This window comes from Dama dama, chromosome 3 (genome assembly GCF_033118175.1).
Source record: "Dama dama isolate Ldn47 chromosome 3, ASM3311817v1, whole genome shotgun sequence".
Taxonomy (NCBI): domain Eukaryota; kingdom Metazoa; phylum Chordata; class Mammalia; order Artiodactyla; family Cervidae; genus Dama; species Dama dama.
The window spans coordinates 38855941-38870559 of NC_083683.1; the positions used below are offsets into that span (position 1 = coordinate 38855941).

A 14619-nucleotide genomic window follows, 5' to 3' on the forward strand; every position below is an offset into this window, starting at 1 on the left:
GATACTATCTTCTTGATTCTATCACCTACCTTAGTAAGAGTCTATCTTTGTAATGACAAATTTGTTAAAACTATATAAGCTATAGTTTTTGTACACTTGAAAGTCTAAAAACTATCAAGGATGGCTGAAGTTAATTAAAAATATTTACATGTCTAAACAGTCAGTTGGGCTGCCAAAGTTAGGGTGAGTAAATAAACAAAAGCATGTGTGTGTGCATGCTAAGCTGCTTCAGTCATGTCCCACTCTTTGGGATCCCATGGACTATAGCCCGCCAGGCTCCTCTGTCCATGGAATTCTCCAAGCAAGAATACTGGAGTGGGTTGCCATGCCCTTCTCTCCAGGGGATCCTCCCAACCCAGGGGTCAAAAGCAGCTCTTTTTTGTCTCCTGCATTGACAGGCAGGTTCTTTACCACTAGCACCACCTGGAAAGCCCAAATAAAACCATCAGTTCAGTTCAGTCACTCAGTCGTGTCCACTCTTGACCCCATGGACTGCAGCACCACAGGCTTCCTGTCCATCACCAACTCCCAGAGCTTACTCAAACTCATGTCCATCGCATCAAGTGATGCCATCCAACCATTTCATCCTCTGTTGTCCCCTTCTCCTCCCTCCTTCAATCTTTCCCAGCATCCAGGTCTTTTCCAATGAGTCAGTTCTTCCCATCAGGCAGCCAAAGTATTGGAGTTTCAGCTTCAGTATCAGTCCTTCCAATGAATATTCAGGACTGACTTCCTTTAGGATGGACTGGTTGGATCTCCTTGCAGTCCAAAGGACTCTCAAGAGTCTTCTCCAGCACAACAATTCAAAAGCATCAATTCTTCAGCGCCCAGCTTTCTTTATAGTCCAACTCTCACATCCATACATGACTACTGGAAAAACCATAGCCTTGACTAGATGGACCTTTGTTGGCAAAGTAATGTCTCTGCTTTTTAATATGCTGTCTAGGTTAGTCATAGCTTTTCTTCCAAGGGGCAAGCATCTTTTAATTTCATGGCAGCACTCACCATTTGCAGTGATTCTGGAGCCCTCCAAAATAAACTCTGTCATTGTTTCCACTGTTTCTCCATCTATTTTCCATGAAGTGATGGGACCAGATGCCATGATCTTAGTTTTCTGAATGTTGAGTTTTAAACCAACTTTTTCACTCTCCTCTTTCACTTTCATCAAGAGACTCTTTAGTTCTTCACTTTCTGCCATAAGGGTGGTGTCATCTGCATATCTGAGGTTATTGATATGTCTCCCAGCAATCTTGAGTCCAGCTTGAGCTTCATCTAGCCCAGCATTTTGCATGATGTCCTCTGCATATAAGTTAAATAAGCAGGGTGACAATACACAGCCTTTCCTGATTTGGAACCAGTCTGTTGTTCCATGTCCAGTTCTAACTGTTGCTTCTTGACCTGCATACAGATTTCTCAGGAAGCAGGTCAGGTGGTCTGGTATTTTTATCTCTTTAAGAATTTTCCCCAGTTTGTTGTGATCCACAGTCAGAGGTTTTGGCGTAGTCAATAAAGCAAAAGTAGATGTTTTTCTGGAACTCTTGCTTTTTTGATGATCCAATGGATGTTGGCAACTTGATCTCTGGTTCCTCTGCCTTTTCTAAATCCAGCTTGAACATCTGGAAGTTCACGGTTCACATATTGTTAAAGCCTGGCTTGGAGAATTTTGAGCATTACTTTGCTAGTATGTGAGATGAGTGCAATTGTGCAGTAGTTTGAGCATTCTTTGGCATTGCCTTTCTTTGGGATTGGAATGAAAACTGAACTTTTCCAGTCCTGTGGCCACTGCTGAGTTTTCCAACTTTGCTGGCATATTGAGTGTGGCACTTTCACAGCATCATCTTTCAGGATTTGAAATAGCTCAACTGGAATTCCATCACCTTCACTAGCTTTGTTTGTAGTGATGCTTCCTAAGGCCCACTTGACTTTGCATTCCAGGATGTCTGGCTCTAGGTGAGTGATCACACCATCATGGTTATCTGGGTCATGAGGATCTTTTTTGTATAGTTCTTCTTTGTATTCTTGCCACCTCTTCTTAATATTTTCTGCTTCTGTTAGTATACATAATTTAAGCATACATAATAAAAAATTATTGTATATTTATTTCATGAAATTCATGTTTTTGCCTTCCTTTCAGCAACATTATTTATTATTCTTCTCAAAATTTTCATAGAGTCTGATTCCATTAATAATAGTGATCTAAGGCATTACAAATGAAAGTGTAATTATGTCCAAATCATGTCAAATTTGAATATATTTTAATAAAAAATACAGAATAAAGCAAACAAAAAATGTAAAATAGTATTTTTCATGTGCTTTCAAAAGTCATTTTGTCTGTCAAACATCAAGTTATTAAAATTAAAAGACAAACACAAGTTATAACTAAGAAGTATCAAAATATAAATCAAAATTTTTAAATAAAATTTGTTTTATTTATTTTCTTTAAAAAGTTACACAAGATTATTAAATGCTTTTATAAAACACATACCATTCTACATTTAGCTGCCATGTAAGGAACCAATATCTTGTTTCACACCTGCTTCACAGAGGAAGAATTTGACAAATTAAACAATTGGTTTTTATTTTTTTATCTGGGTGCTCCTGCCAGCCAACTGGGCTCCCTGTCTTTCTAAACAGTTCCTGACTTCCACTTGAGCAGTGGCACAATCCACAAACCTTTATGGCATATGATGCAATTGTCATTTCTTCTAAGGACATAAGTCAACAGACTTGGAGAAGTATTTTCCGAGGGCTCCAACGGTGTTAGCAGAAGAACGGTGTCTTGGGTTTCAGTCATGTGGTTGCCAGCCCAGAGTGCAGGATTCCAAGTCACAGAGGCTCCCAGGTGTTCTTTCATCAGTGTAGTTAGACATGCAGGGTGCCCTAAAGCCCAGAATTCATGGGGACTTTTACTCTCATAGCCTTCTGCTTAGCTGAGGCCTTGAGAGATTCTCATTGAGATTATCACGATAGACTGCTTATAGATCACTTTTCTTCTAGATTCAAATTTTTCCTTTTGCCTCATGAATGTGAATATTTATTGGAAGGACTGATGCTGAAGCTGAAGCTCCAATACTTTACCCACCTGATGAGAACAGCTGCCTCATTGGAAAAGACCCTGATGCTGCAAAAGATTGAGGGCAATAGGAAAAGAGGGCAACAGAGGATGAGATGGTTGGATGGCATCACTGAGTCAATGGACATGAGTTTGAGCAAACTCTGAGAGACAGTGAAGGACAGGGAAGCCTGGCATGCTGTAGTTTCTGGGGCTGCAAAGAGTTGGACACAACTTGGCAACTGAACAACACAACATGGACATACTAATAGAGATAAAGTAAGAATCTTGACTGATTACTCTTTCCTTACCTCAAACCTAAACTCTGAGGTCAGTTGTGACTAGAGGAGGTAAAGCAAATAAAAACCATGTTCCAGTGTACATGTGGCCAATGAATCACTCATCCCTTCACTCAAAATACATCACACAAAACTGAAACTGCCTAACTTGACAGACAACAGTAGTGGCCCGATTCCAATACTGACAGGTAAGCAGTATTCAAGACAGAAATACTGCTTCATGATTAGTGCTTATTATCAGTACACAACTGGGCTCAGCCACAAAGCATAAGATAGTAGCCAATATTAATTGAGCATTCATTATGCTAATCACTGACACAATGTACATGAGTTTGAGCAAACTCCAGGAGACAGTGAAGGACAGGGAAGCCTGGCATGCTATCCTCCATGGGGTCACAAAGAGTCGGACATGACTTAGTGACTGAACAACAATAACTTTGCTAAGAGCTTCATATGTATTTTTTCATGTGACTCTCCCCACTGTCTTACAGTTACATAATACTCTGAAGCTCTCTTTCAAGATGGAAGGACTGAGGCTTTAGAGGAGTTGAGAGGCTTGCCTAAAGTCTCACAGTAAGAAAGTAGTGGCACTGAGAATTAAGCTCAAGCTGTGCAACCCTGAAGCCTGTAAACTTGAACACTCACTATTCCACTCTGCTTGCCTGTGTCTTACTGGCCTTGAGCAGAGGGATGGGAGGGTCTGGAACCAGCTAAGGCTAAGAGAGGGAAAACTGAATCAACAGCCAAACTGTGCCCCAAAGAAAGCAACCACCAATCCAGAATAACAAGTCCAGAGGACACAATGACCTTGTGTTTATTTGCGCTGCAGTCACTTCCAAGGAGTTACGGAAGTGGACTCAAGTGGCAGTCAGGTTATCAATGGAGGGAACTGGCGGGGGGACATGCACCAGAGGACAGGTCCTCATTGGACCCCCTGGGTTGGAAGGACAGAACTTCAGTCTAAGGGAAGACAGAAACAAAAATAATAACCATCTGCACATCCCTCTGGTCATTTAATTATCATAATGAATAATAATGCAAGTATTATTCTTCCCATTTTCCAAGTGAGAAAAGAGATTATAATATGTCCAAGACCAAACAATAATAAGAGATGGAAGTGAGAGGAAGACTAGATTAGCTTGACTCTAGATTTGTGGTTCTTTCTATTAAGTATATCACATTGCCTCTCACTCTGGACCCAACTAAAGGACTAGGGAGGAAAAGAGAAACACAAAGTCCCATCCTAATACTCAGCCCTAACTCATGTTGACTGATGCCTGTAAATGCCCTGCAGGTTATGGGAAAAGGCATACGCAGATGGCAGGATGGGCAACCAGGACTAATTAATGCTGGAGTCCACCCATGGGTGGGGCTCACAGCACCGTAGTTTCAACTAGTCAAGACTGACTCACAAGGTTTGAGTTGGAGTCTCAGGACAAGGACTCCAACGACGGGGCAGATTGAGGACACATGTACTGAATTCTGTGTTGTTGACAGGGTCTGTCCTGGGACACTTGGCCTACTTGCACTTCCAAGAGTGAGATCATTGTGATTTTTTTCCTCCCAACCTGGAAAGCTCTTGAAGCTATGCCCCAGGGTACCTGTCCATGAACAGACCTTACAAAGTACTTGGGACTCCAGGTCCTAGGAGAAGAAAAGGATATCATGTAGCCCAAATGGAAAAGATGTAATAGAAAGTCATTTGCTGTAAATAAAAATTTCCTTCAAGTCAAAAAAAGAAAGCTGGGTATTATGATGGATTTTTAATTGGGGAATTACCAGGAGCAGGTAATGAAACGTAAAAGCAGGTAATAATGAAAAGGGTGCTTAAGGAATATTATAAGCACACGGCTTTAGATACATAAATGGAAAAATGTACAAGAACTGATAACTATAAGAAAAACTCAATGAAGTGTTTGCTTCAGTTCCTGACTGGCCCACAGCTGTCTGAAATAGTCTCTTTTTAAACCAGGCCTCCTCTTTGTCTAGAGGTAATCTGTCCCTCTGTGCCCTTTTTCTTTTTTTTTTAAGGTTAATATGCATAAATCATATTTCCATATGAGAATAATTAGAAAACGAATATTAAAAATGACACAGTACCAAGAAAAATCATCAGATACACAGGAATAAATCCTATGAAGGAAGACTTTTACACAGAAAACTATACTGCTATATTTAAAATGGATAACCAACAAGGACCTACTATAGCACATGGAACTCTGCTCAATGTTATGTGGTGGCCTGGACAGGAGGGGAGTTTAGACGAGAATAAACACATGAGAATAAATATGTATGGCTGAGACCCTTTGCAGTCCACCTTAAACTATCACAATATTGTTAACTGGCTCTACTCCAATACAAAATAAAAAGATTTTTTAAAGTTATAAAAAAGAATATTTTATAGTTTTCTTTTTAATTTCAACATCAACTGTCACCATCATAGCTAAAGTCATAAATACTCCCCGATTTAATTCTGTATAGTCACAGGCTCCAAAAAGGGAATGTGTGTGTGAGAAGAGGGAATCATTATTTTCTGTTGGAGGTTGACTAATTTGGTGGTTAATGAGAAGACCGTGAGTCTTTGTACATTTTAGATTAGAGAACACAGAACTTGAATCTCAGTCACATGTCATTTCCACCAACATATATAGAGGATCTACTATGTGTCAGGCACTTCGGAAAGTCTCAGACTAGATAAGACACAGCCCTTGGGCTCAGAAAGCTCAAATGTAATGTTAGAGATGGAGGTAAACTAGCAATCAAGTCAAACAGAACAAAATAAGAGGTCACGGGTACAAAGGATGCACTGTGAGAGCTGAGAGATAGACACTGCTGAGAGGCGGGGGTGTTGTCAGTCTTGGAAGTAGGGAAGGTCATTCCAGGATGAAAGAAGAATGAGCCTGCAGAGCTGTTCAAAACATTTCAGTCTGAGAAGGAAGAGGAGAACCAAGGGAGGGTGGGTCGTTATAGTCAGTAGGTGTGCTCAAATACCCCTATCTGCCAGCGTGGCATGCTTTAACTCTATTTCCTGCCACCATTTGTCAAATTCTCCCCTTTCTTTGGCCAGAGCTCTCACTGCCTCATTCTGTTCTTGGCAGACTGGGTCCTTTTACCCTCTTTGGCTTATTGAAGGGTATATTTCTTCTCCCTGTCCTCTTCTCTCCTCTCAACTAAAACTGATTTCACTGAGACATCCTGATGCTCAAGAGATACAAATAAACTTTTCCCCAGATGCTTGAAGTACCAAATAATCGTCATGATATTGGCCGAAATGCTGGTATGTGCAGGGCACTGTTTTAAGTGTTTCATAAGGTACACACATGCGGGACCCAGACTTGAAGGTGGCCTTTCATTAGTTCCACCTCCCCACCTTCCTTAAGGGCATTCATACCCTTGTGTACTGCCCTCCCCCCAACCCCGGCCCAGTCTGCACTGGGGTTGATCTGTGTGACCTATGGAACATTCCATGTGGATCACTAGGGGATCATCATGCAATTCAGATTCTGACTGAGAGGTTTGAGGTAAGGCCTGAGGACCTGCATTTCTAAGAGTAGCTTCCAGGTGATGTTGAAACCGCAGGTCCCTGGACTGCACTTTGGGTACTAAGGCTAGAGTTTAAAAGGTAACATTTATCCTAAGGTTGATGTACAAGCAAAATGCCTTGGTTAACATGATTTGGGTGCCCATGTTGAGCTGGGGATTTGGGTTTATTTTATGGCAGAACCTGGTCACCTGGTCAACTTTCTTTTTTGTTGTTGTTGCTGTGATCTTGGGTCAGTCATAGATTTATTTTTTCTAATTAATTTTGTCTGACCCTTGCTCTGAAACCTGATCAACTTTTTTTTTTTTGATCTTTGCAATCTTGGGTCAGTCTTAGATTTATTTTTTCTAATTAATTAATTAATTTTATTAGAGAATAATTATAGTAGCATGATGGTTTTTGCCATACATCAACGTGAATCAACCACAGGTATACATGTGAAGCGCCCCCCGCCCGCCCACCTGCCTCCCCACCCTCTGGTCAACTTTCAACACAAGCTTCCTCCTGTTTTCTGCTTTCAGCGTGTTGATAATTCCCGCTAAGCTGCTTTGTGGCTGAACTTCTAAATTGATCTTAGCCTTGCTGGGAATTCTTACCTCCTCTCTTAAGTCCAGGAGTGCAGTAGTTACCATTTACTGTACTCCCACTAACATGTCACATACTTGATATCATTTCTTATCTTAGATTAACTAAAAATATAGTTATCATTTCCACTTCTCAGCTGAAGAAGGCAAGGCGCAATGAGTGTTATAAAGTTTGCCGAAGTCTCAAAGCTGGTAGAAGTGCTAGGAAACACTGCAGGTTGTGCCCCACACTCTCGTTCTTTCCACTTCAGTTCACGTGCTGTGCCCAGCACAACAGACTGTGGACCTACTCAACCCAAGGCCAGACCTCTGTTCTGGTGTGTTCTTCCAGTGTGTACTCACCCGTCCACAGGAGCCGATGGGCGTAGTTTCAAAGACATGGTACAAAGTGATGCATTTATTTACTGAGTTGCAAAGAATTTGGACAGTCTTTTGTAGCTCACTCTTGGTGGAATTTGAATTACCGAGTGTGTTCCATGGGTGAGGCAGTCCTAGGTATCAGTGAAAGGAAGAAGAAAAGAATGAGAGGAAATAGATAACAAGTTCAGTTGGGCATAACAGACGGTAGACATTACTAGGAGTGTGAGAGTACAAGTCAAACAGGAAAAGGGATCAATTTACTGGGAGCGCTGAGTGATGTTGTTCTAGATATTTATTGGTCTTCTGGGGTAAAATATGAGGGGTAATATAACCCCTGCCTTTTTATCAGCACTGAACAATAGCTAGTAATTCTAGTAAATGTTGCTAGTCATAAAGAATTTGCCTGCCAGTGCAAGAGATGCAAGAGACACGAATTTGATTCCTGGGTCAGGAAGATCCCCTGGAGTAAGAAATGGCAACCCATTCCAATATTCTTGCCTGGAAAATTCCATGGACAGAGGAGCCTGGTGGGCTATAGTCCATGGACTTGCAAAGAGTCAGACATGACTGAGTGACTGAACACACACACACACACACAAACACACACACACAGACAGCAAATGTGTATTGAACACAAGCTCTGTGCTAGGCACTATCAATCATTTTACCCACTTTACTTCATTTCATTCTCACAATACTGTATGAAGTATGTACTATTATTATCCCTACCTCACTGGTGAGAAATGAGAGAATTGGGGATATTCAAGCAACTTGCCTAAATACTGCCATAGCTAGTAATTGAAAAGATAGAATCAAAATTCAGGTCTGTTTAATTGAAGAATCCAAGTAAAGACTCTATTTGAGAAAACAAAAGCCTATCTGGGAGCAGAGTTGAGGAAGAGTAAAATGGGAAGCCCATCAGGGAATATTATTCAACCATGAAAAGGAGGGAAATCCTGTCATTTGCAACACCATGGATAAAACTAGAGCATATTACGCTAAGTGAAATAAGCCATATAGAGGAAGACAAATACTGTATCGTATCACTTATATGTGAAATCTAACAAAAAGGCAAACTCACAGAAACATAGTATAATAGAATGATGGTTGCTAGGGGTTGGCATTAGATGGGGGGGAATGGGAAGATACTGGTCATAGGATGCAAATTACAGTTATAAGATGACTATGTTCTGAGTATCTAAAGTACAGTATGGTAATTGTAGTTAATAATACTATAGTGTATACTTGAAATTCACTGAAAGTAGATTTTAAGCATTCTCACCAAAAAGAAAAAAAAGTAACTATATGAGGTGATGGATATGTTAATGAACTTGATTGTGACAATCATTTCACAATGTATACTCATATCAGATCATCCTGTTGTACACTTTAAATATATACAATTTTGTCAATTATACCCCAATAAAGCTGGAAAAATTTAAAATAATCAATACTTTAAACATTCAAGACCTTTAATGGTAGATTATCTTCAGGAGAATAAGTCCTCCCCAAAGTGTAAGATTTTGCTAGGAAATGAGGGCTCTTGCCTGAAGATACTCTGACACTTGGGAAGAGGGAAAGAGAAGGAGGGCTTGGCTTGTTATCTCAGCCTGTGGGGTGTGAAGAAGCCCTCACAACTATTCTTCTCCTCTTGGAAAGATGGAAGAAGCTGGGCAGAGCTACAGGACAGGCAGGCAGGCAAAGTTATTGCAAGCTCCATTCCAGGTTTCCTCCAGGGAGCTGCAGAGAGTAAAGAAAATTTCCGTAAGGATTTCCCTTTGAGATAAAAATGGGAGAAAAAAAGAGAAAAAAACGGATTTAGTGGGGAGCCTAAATCCAGTTAAGGCCACCTACAAACACAATAGTAGTCACATTCCTAGCCCTTCACAGTTTTTCAAAGCCCTTTCTCTTACAAGAGCCTGGATATGAAGCTGAGTGGAAGAAGCAATGATTTGGGGTCAACAAACTTGAGTTTGAATCCTGGCTTTTCCACTCACTGTGTTGATAACTCTCCAAGCTGCAATTCCAGTGTCTCGATAACAGGGTTTTGTTGCGGACAGATTGAAGTCATGTAGGTAAAGTTCCCAAAACATGGTATGCACTTGAGAAATGGTAGCACTTGCCATCTTTTGTAAACTTCACCCAAAGAAAACACCACAGAGGTAATTGTTAACGGACTAGCTCCAGTTTGCAGACGAGGACACTGAGACTCAGGTCAAGTGGTTTCCCAAGGTCACAGCTAGAAAGAGGACAATTTTCGGGCATCAAACACTGCTCTCTGTGCAGTTTTTTCCTAGGCAAACTTGGGTTTGGAGTTGTATTTCTATGCAGGTCAGACACCCGAATAATGAAAATATTCAGAGAGGTCTTTCCTTTGATATCAGCCTTTGATCTTAACAAAAATTGCCATACTATTGTCAAATGGAATACCTTTGTGAAATCCTTTTCCTTCAGAAACCTGTGTTCAAACCTCACACTTCAATGAAATAATTGCTTTATCCCTTCAGATTGTTGATTTATGTTTGAGTTCAGATACCTGGTAAGTAGGTGATGTTTCTGAAGTCATTATCAGTCACTGTGTCTTCCACAGCTGGATGAAAGGGTCATATCAGAGTCATATGGCTTGTCTAAAATGCCCATGTCTTATCTTTATCTGACAGCATCTGAGCACGCCAGACAGTACAGCACTGGCAGAACAGTTCTGAATCCTGTCACCTATGCTGAAAACAGGTGAAGGTGAGGTTGGAGAAATCTGGCCTAAGTACCTAAGGATCATTACTACAGCAGCTCCTGTAACACAAAGAAACTGAATCTGGTGATCTTTATGGTCTCTTTTAGCTAAAAAATACTATACCATTTTATCTGACTTCTTCTCTACCCCATTCTAATTTTATTGTTGACCTCTTAAAAGTTTCGCTGGATGTAGGACATTCTACATTCTACATCAGTGTTTCCCATTGAAAAAGAAAATCAAGATGAACCAAGACCCAGTCTGTCCAAAACATCCTGCTCTTCATATAAGATGATGATATTGCTACCCCAGGGACAGGGATAAAGCTTAAAATTCAAAATTCACTGGCACCATTTTTTAAAGACATAAGCCAACCAAGTCATTCATCTGCCCATCCATCTGTCCCTCCATTTGATCATCTATTTATTTATTTACTCTTCAAATATTTATTAGCTATCTCCTATACTCCAGGCACAAATGCTAGATGTAGGGACTATGATCTATAAATTAGACCTTGCTTTCATAAAGATTATAGTGGAAAAGATTGAAAAAAGACAAACAATTTCACAAACAATTGTGAGGATCAGTTCTTCCTGGATGCTAGGAGTGAGCGGACAGGGTTTCCTAAGAGAGGAAGTATAGCCAAGTGGTTGAGAGAATGATGGGCTCTGGATTATAACAAGGAAGCTCCAGTTTTGTCCTTCCTCATACCAGCCCTGAGACAGCGGGCCAATTGTTTAATTGCTCTGTGCCTCAGTTTCCCCAGCTATGCCATGGGGCTATAATAGGAATAAAGGGCAGTACATGGGAAATATTTCGAACAGTGTCCGGAACTAGCAAGTGCTCAGCTTGGGGTGGGGAGACACACTTAGCCAATGCTGTGTGGGGGTCTCCTTAAGGAAAGGGTAAGCTGAGACATGAAGGATAAATAAGGAGGGGTGAAAAAAGGTGAGAAGATAGGGGAGAATGGGAATGGAGGGTGGGGATGAGCAAAGGAAACATAATGAAAAGGTGCAGATTCTGAAATGGAAGGAACATGGACATGGTACTCTGGAAAAAATAAATATGGTTAGTGGTGGAAGAGGGTTTCCCTGTGGTAAAGAACCTGGCAGCCAACACAGGAGACACAGGCTTGATCCCTGGGTTGGGAAGATCCCCTGGAGAAGGGAATGGCAACCCACTCTAGTATTTTCGCATGGGAAATCCCATGGACAAAGGAGCCTGGTGGGCTACAGTCCATGGGGTAGCAAAGAGTTGGGCATGACTTAGTGACTAAACAACAACAACAGCAAAAAAAAAAAAAAGCCGTAAAATATTTGAGACTTCTCTGTAAATGACATCCTTTTACGTGTCTCTATCTGTATTTTTATTTTCTGTCCCTAGAGGCCATTGTGGCTGTCTTTGAATATCAAAATAGACTCAAAGAATTGCATTTCATTGTCAAACAATTGCATCCAGATAATTGTATTATGGCCTTTTAAGGGCACATGATCAAGTTTTACAATATATTAAGAAAAGTATTGAAGGAAATAGCATTTAATTTTTGTTTAATTCTGCTTTTCTCTGTCTTTTGCTTAGGGCTATAAAAATATGCTATGTTTCTGATTTATCTTATATTTTTCAACTTTTTTCTTCTTTTCCATTAGCTTTTAATAAACCCCAAAGCACATTACCATTTTTCAACAGTCACTTCAAGAACAATATCAGAAACAAACTGATAAAATGGACTGGTCATGGACCTTGGAGTCTTTCAGTCTTGGTTTTGAATTCTGGGTGTACTGTGTGACCCAGGACAAGTTATTTAATGTCTTTGAGACTCAGTTTCTCAAGCTGTAAAAATAATTACAATAATACTTATATTTCATTGTTGTGAGGACTATATAATGTTTATGAATACATCTAAACCTAGTGACTAATAAAAAAGGAAATGAGAGGGAGAGAAAGAAAGGAAGAATAACAGAGGAAGGAAGGGAAGAAAAAAGGGAAGAAGGAAGGAAAGAGGAATTAATGACACAAGTGACAAAAGATACAGATGGTACCATGAGTGAAGTGATCTGTTGAGGAATCATTCAGAGGTTTCTTCTAATGTCATATTCTGAAATTTTGGAGAAAGATATTCAGTATTTTTTAAAAATTATTTGGTGTTGCAACTTTCTTCATGTATATAATACTTTGATATTCCCAAGGGACAGATACTATAAACCTATCAACCCTTAATCTTTTGAAGGGCTGAAACTTTTCTCCAACTCTTCTGTTGATTAAAAAATAGTAATTTCAAAAAGCCACCTTCTGGGAGTCATCTAAAATCTTTAGGATGCACTGTTTTTTTAATGTATTTGTTTTTAATTGAAGGATAATTGCTTTACAATGTTGTGTTGGTTTCTGCCATATATCAACATGAATCAGCCACAGGTACACTTATGTCCCTTCCCTCTTGAACTTCCCTCCCACCCTTCTAGGTTGTCATAGAGCCCCCGTTTGAGTTGCCTGAATCATAGAGCAGATTCCCACTGGCTGTCTATTTTACATATGGTAATATGTATGTTTCCATGCTACTTACTCTCTCTATTCATCCCACCCTCTCCTTCCCCCACGCCTGTCAAGTCCATGAGTCTCTTCTCTACGAGTACCCATCGCTACCCTGCAAATAGGTTCATCAGTATCATCTTTCTAGATTCCATACACATGCATTAATGTACAATGTTTGTTTTTCTCTTTTTGACTTACTGTCTATAATAGGCTCTAGGTTCATAGGATGCATCTTTTATGATACCAGCAGTCAAGTTTCTTCTTTACATTTACTGTCTTCTAGAACTAAAATCCAGAGAGGGCAATGGCAACCCACTCCAGTACTCTGGCCTGGAAAATCCCATGGACGGAGGAGCCTGGTAGTCTGCAGTCCATTGGGTTTCGAAGAGTCAGACACAACTGAGCAACTTCACTTTCACTTTTCACTTTCATGCATTGGAGAAGGAAATGGCAACCCACTCCAGGGTTCTTGCCTGGAGAATCCCAGGGACGGCAGAGCCTGGTAGGCTGCCATCTATGGGGTCGCACATAGTCGGACACGACTGAAGTGACTTAGCAGCAGCAGCAGCAGAACTAAAATCGGACAGTGATGCCGAGTACACATGAGCACCTGCTGTCAGGAGAGGTGATTATGCAGAGTGCTGAGTGAAAGAGTGAAAACTGAACTTAGATGTCATTCATTGGTTCATTCATTCCTTCACCAAACATGTACTGGGCATCATCTCCAGTGACACCAGAAATTTCTTTTTTAAAGGGTCACTTTGCTCCTGACCAGAAACTGTAGTGCGGATTAAATCAGACGATTACATTAGCAGCCCTTGTCATTCAATAAATTATTCTGAAATGAAGGTTTAAATGCTGCATTTTCAGGAACTGCATAGTCAAGGGTAATGAGTTAAATTGACTAAGGTTGTCCTTTGGAAATAATGGCACTGACTTCTGGGTTTCTGAGTTTGTGGCTTAAAATTCATCAGAAGTGTTGGCTGAACTCAGGAAAGTTCATTTAAGATAAATGAATGCCACTGGTTCCTCCGTAGCTGCAGAACATCCCCACCTCTGCTAAGATAAGGTGTTGGCTGACGATAACAATAAGGAAGCAAGCCTATACTTCTACAGGGCTGTGCGGCGGGCTGACCCTGTGGAATTTCAACACTGGTTCTCTCAAGCCAGAAGCAAGCTCCCCCAAATTCAGCCTGGAGGAGTCAGGACCCCCTATATTTCTCCTTTTTGCTTCATCATTAGGACAAGAGATAAAAATGTTGTGTGGTACATGTAGTTCCATTAAAACCTCCAAACTAGTGATGATTTGGAACAGTGAAGAATTAATGTGTTTGTCTCTTTCTACTATGTGAATATCAACTTTACAAGGTCCCAAGGGAGCAGGATTTCATACAGTGGAGAATGCTTCCTGATCCTTTCATCTGGGTGAGACACCTACATCTTGCATTTGGGGATGAAAGTACAAATAAAGCTCAATCCCTTCTGCTAAGGAGACTAGTGGGGAAAAGAGACAACACAGTATA

At 40.5% G+C, this 14619-nt stretch overlaps 1 long non-coding RNA gene across 2 annotated transcripts in view; it reads right to left on the reverse strand.

Annotated features, from left to right (window-relative positions):
- The window catches only part of LOC133044334 (uncharacterized), a 187761-nt gene that overhangs the window by 48314 nt on the left and 124828 nt on the right, over window positions 1-14619 (reverse strand). For both annotated transcript variants that reach the window (XR_009689914.1, XR_009689916.1), the window contains exon 2: window positions 7819-7967. This is a non-coding gene — a long non-coding RNA (uncharacterized LOC133044334). The remainder of the gene's footprint in view (window positions 1-7818; window positions 7968-14619) is intronic.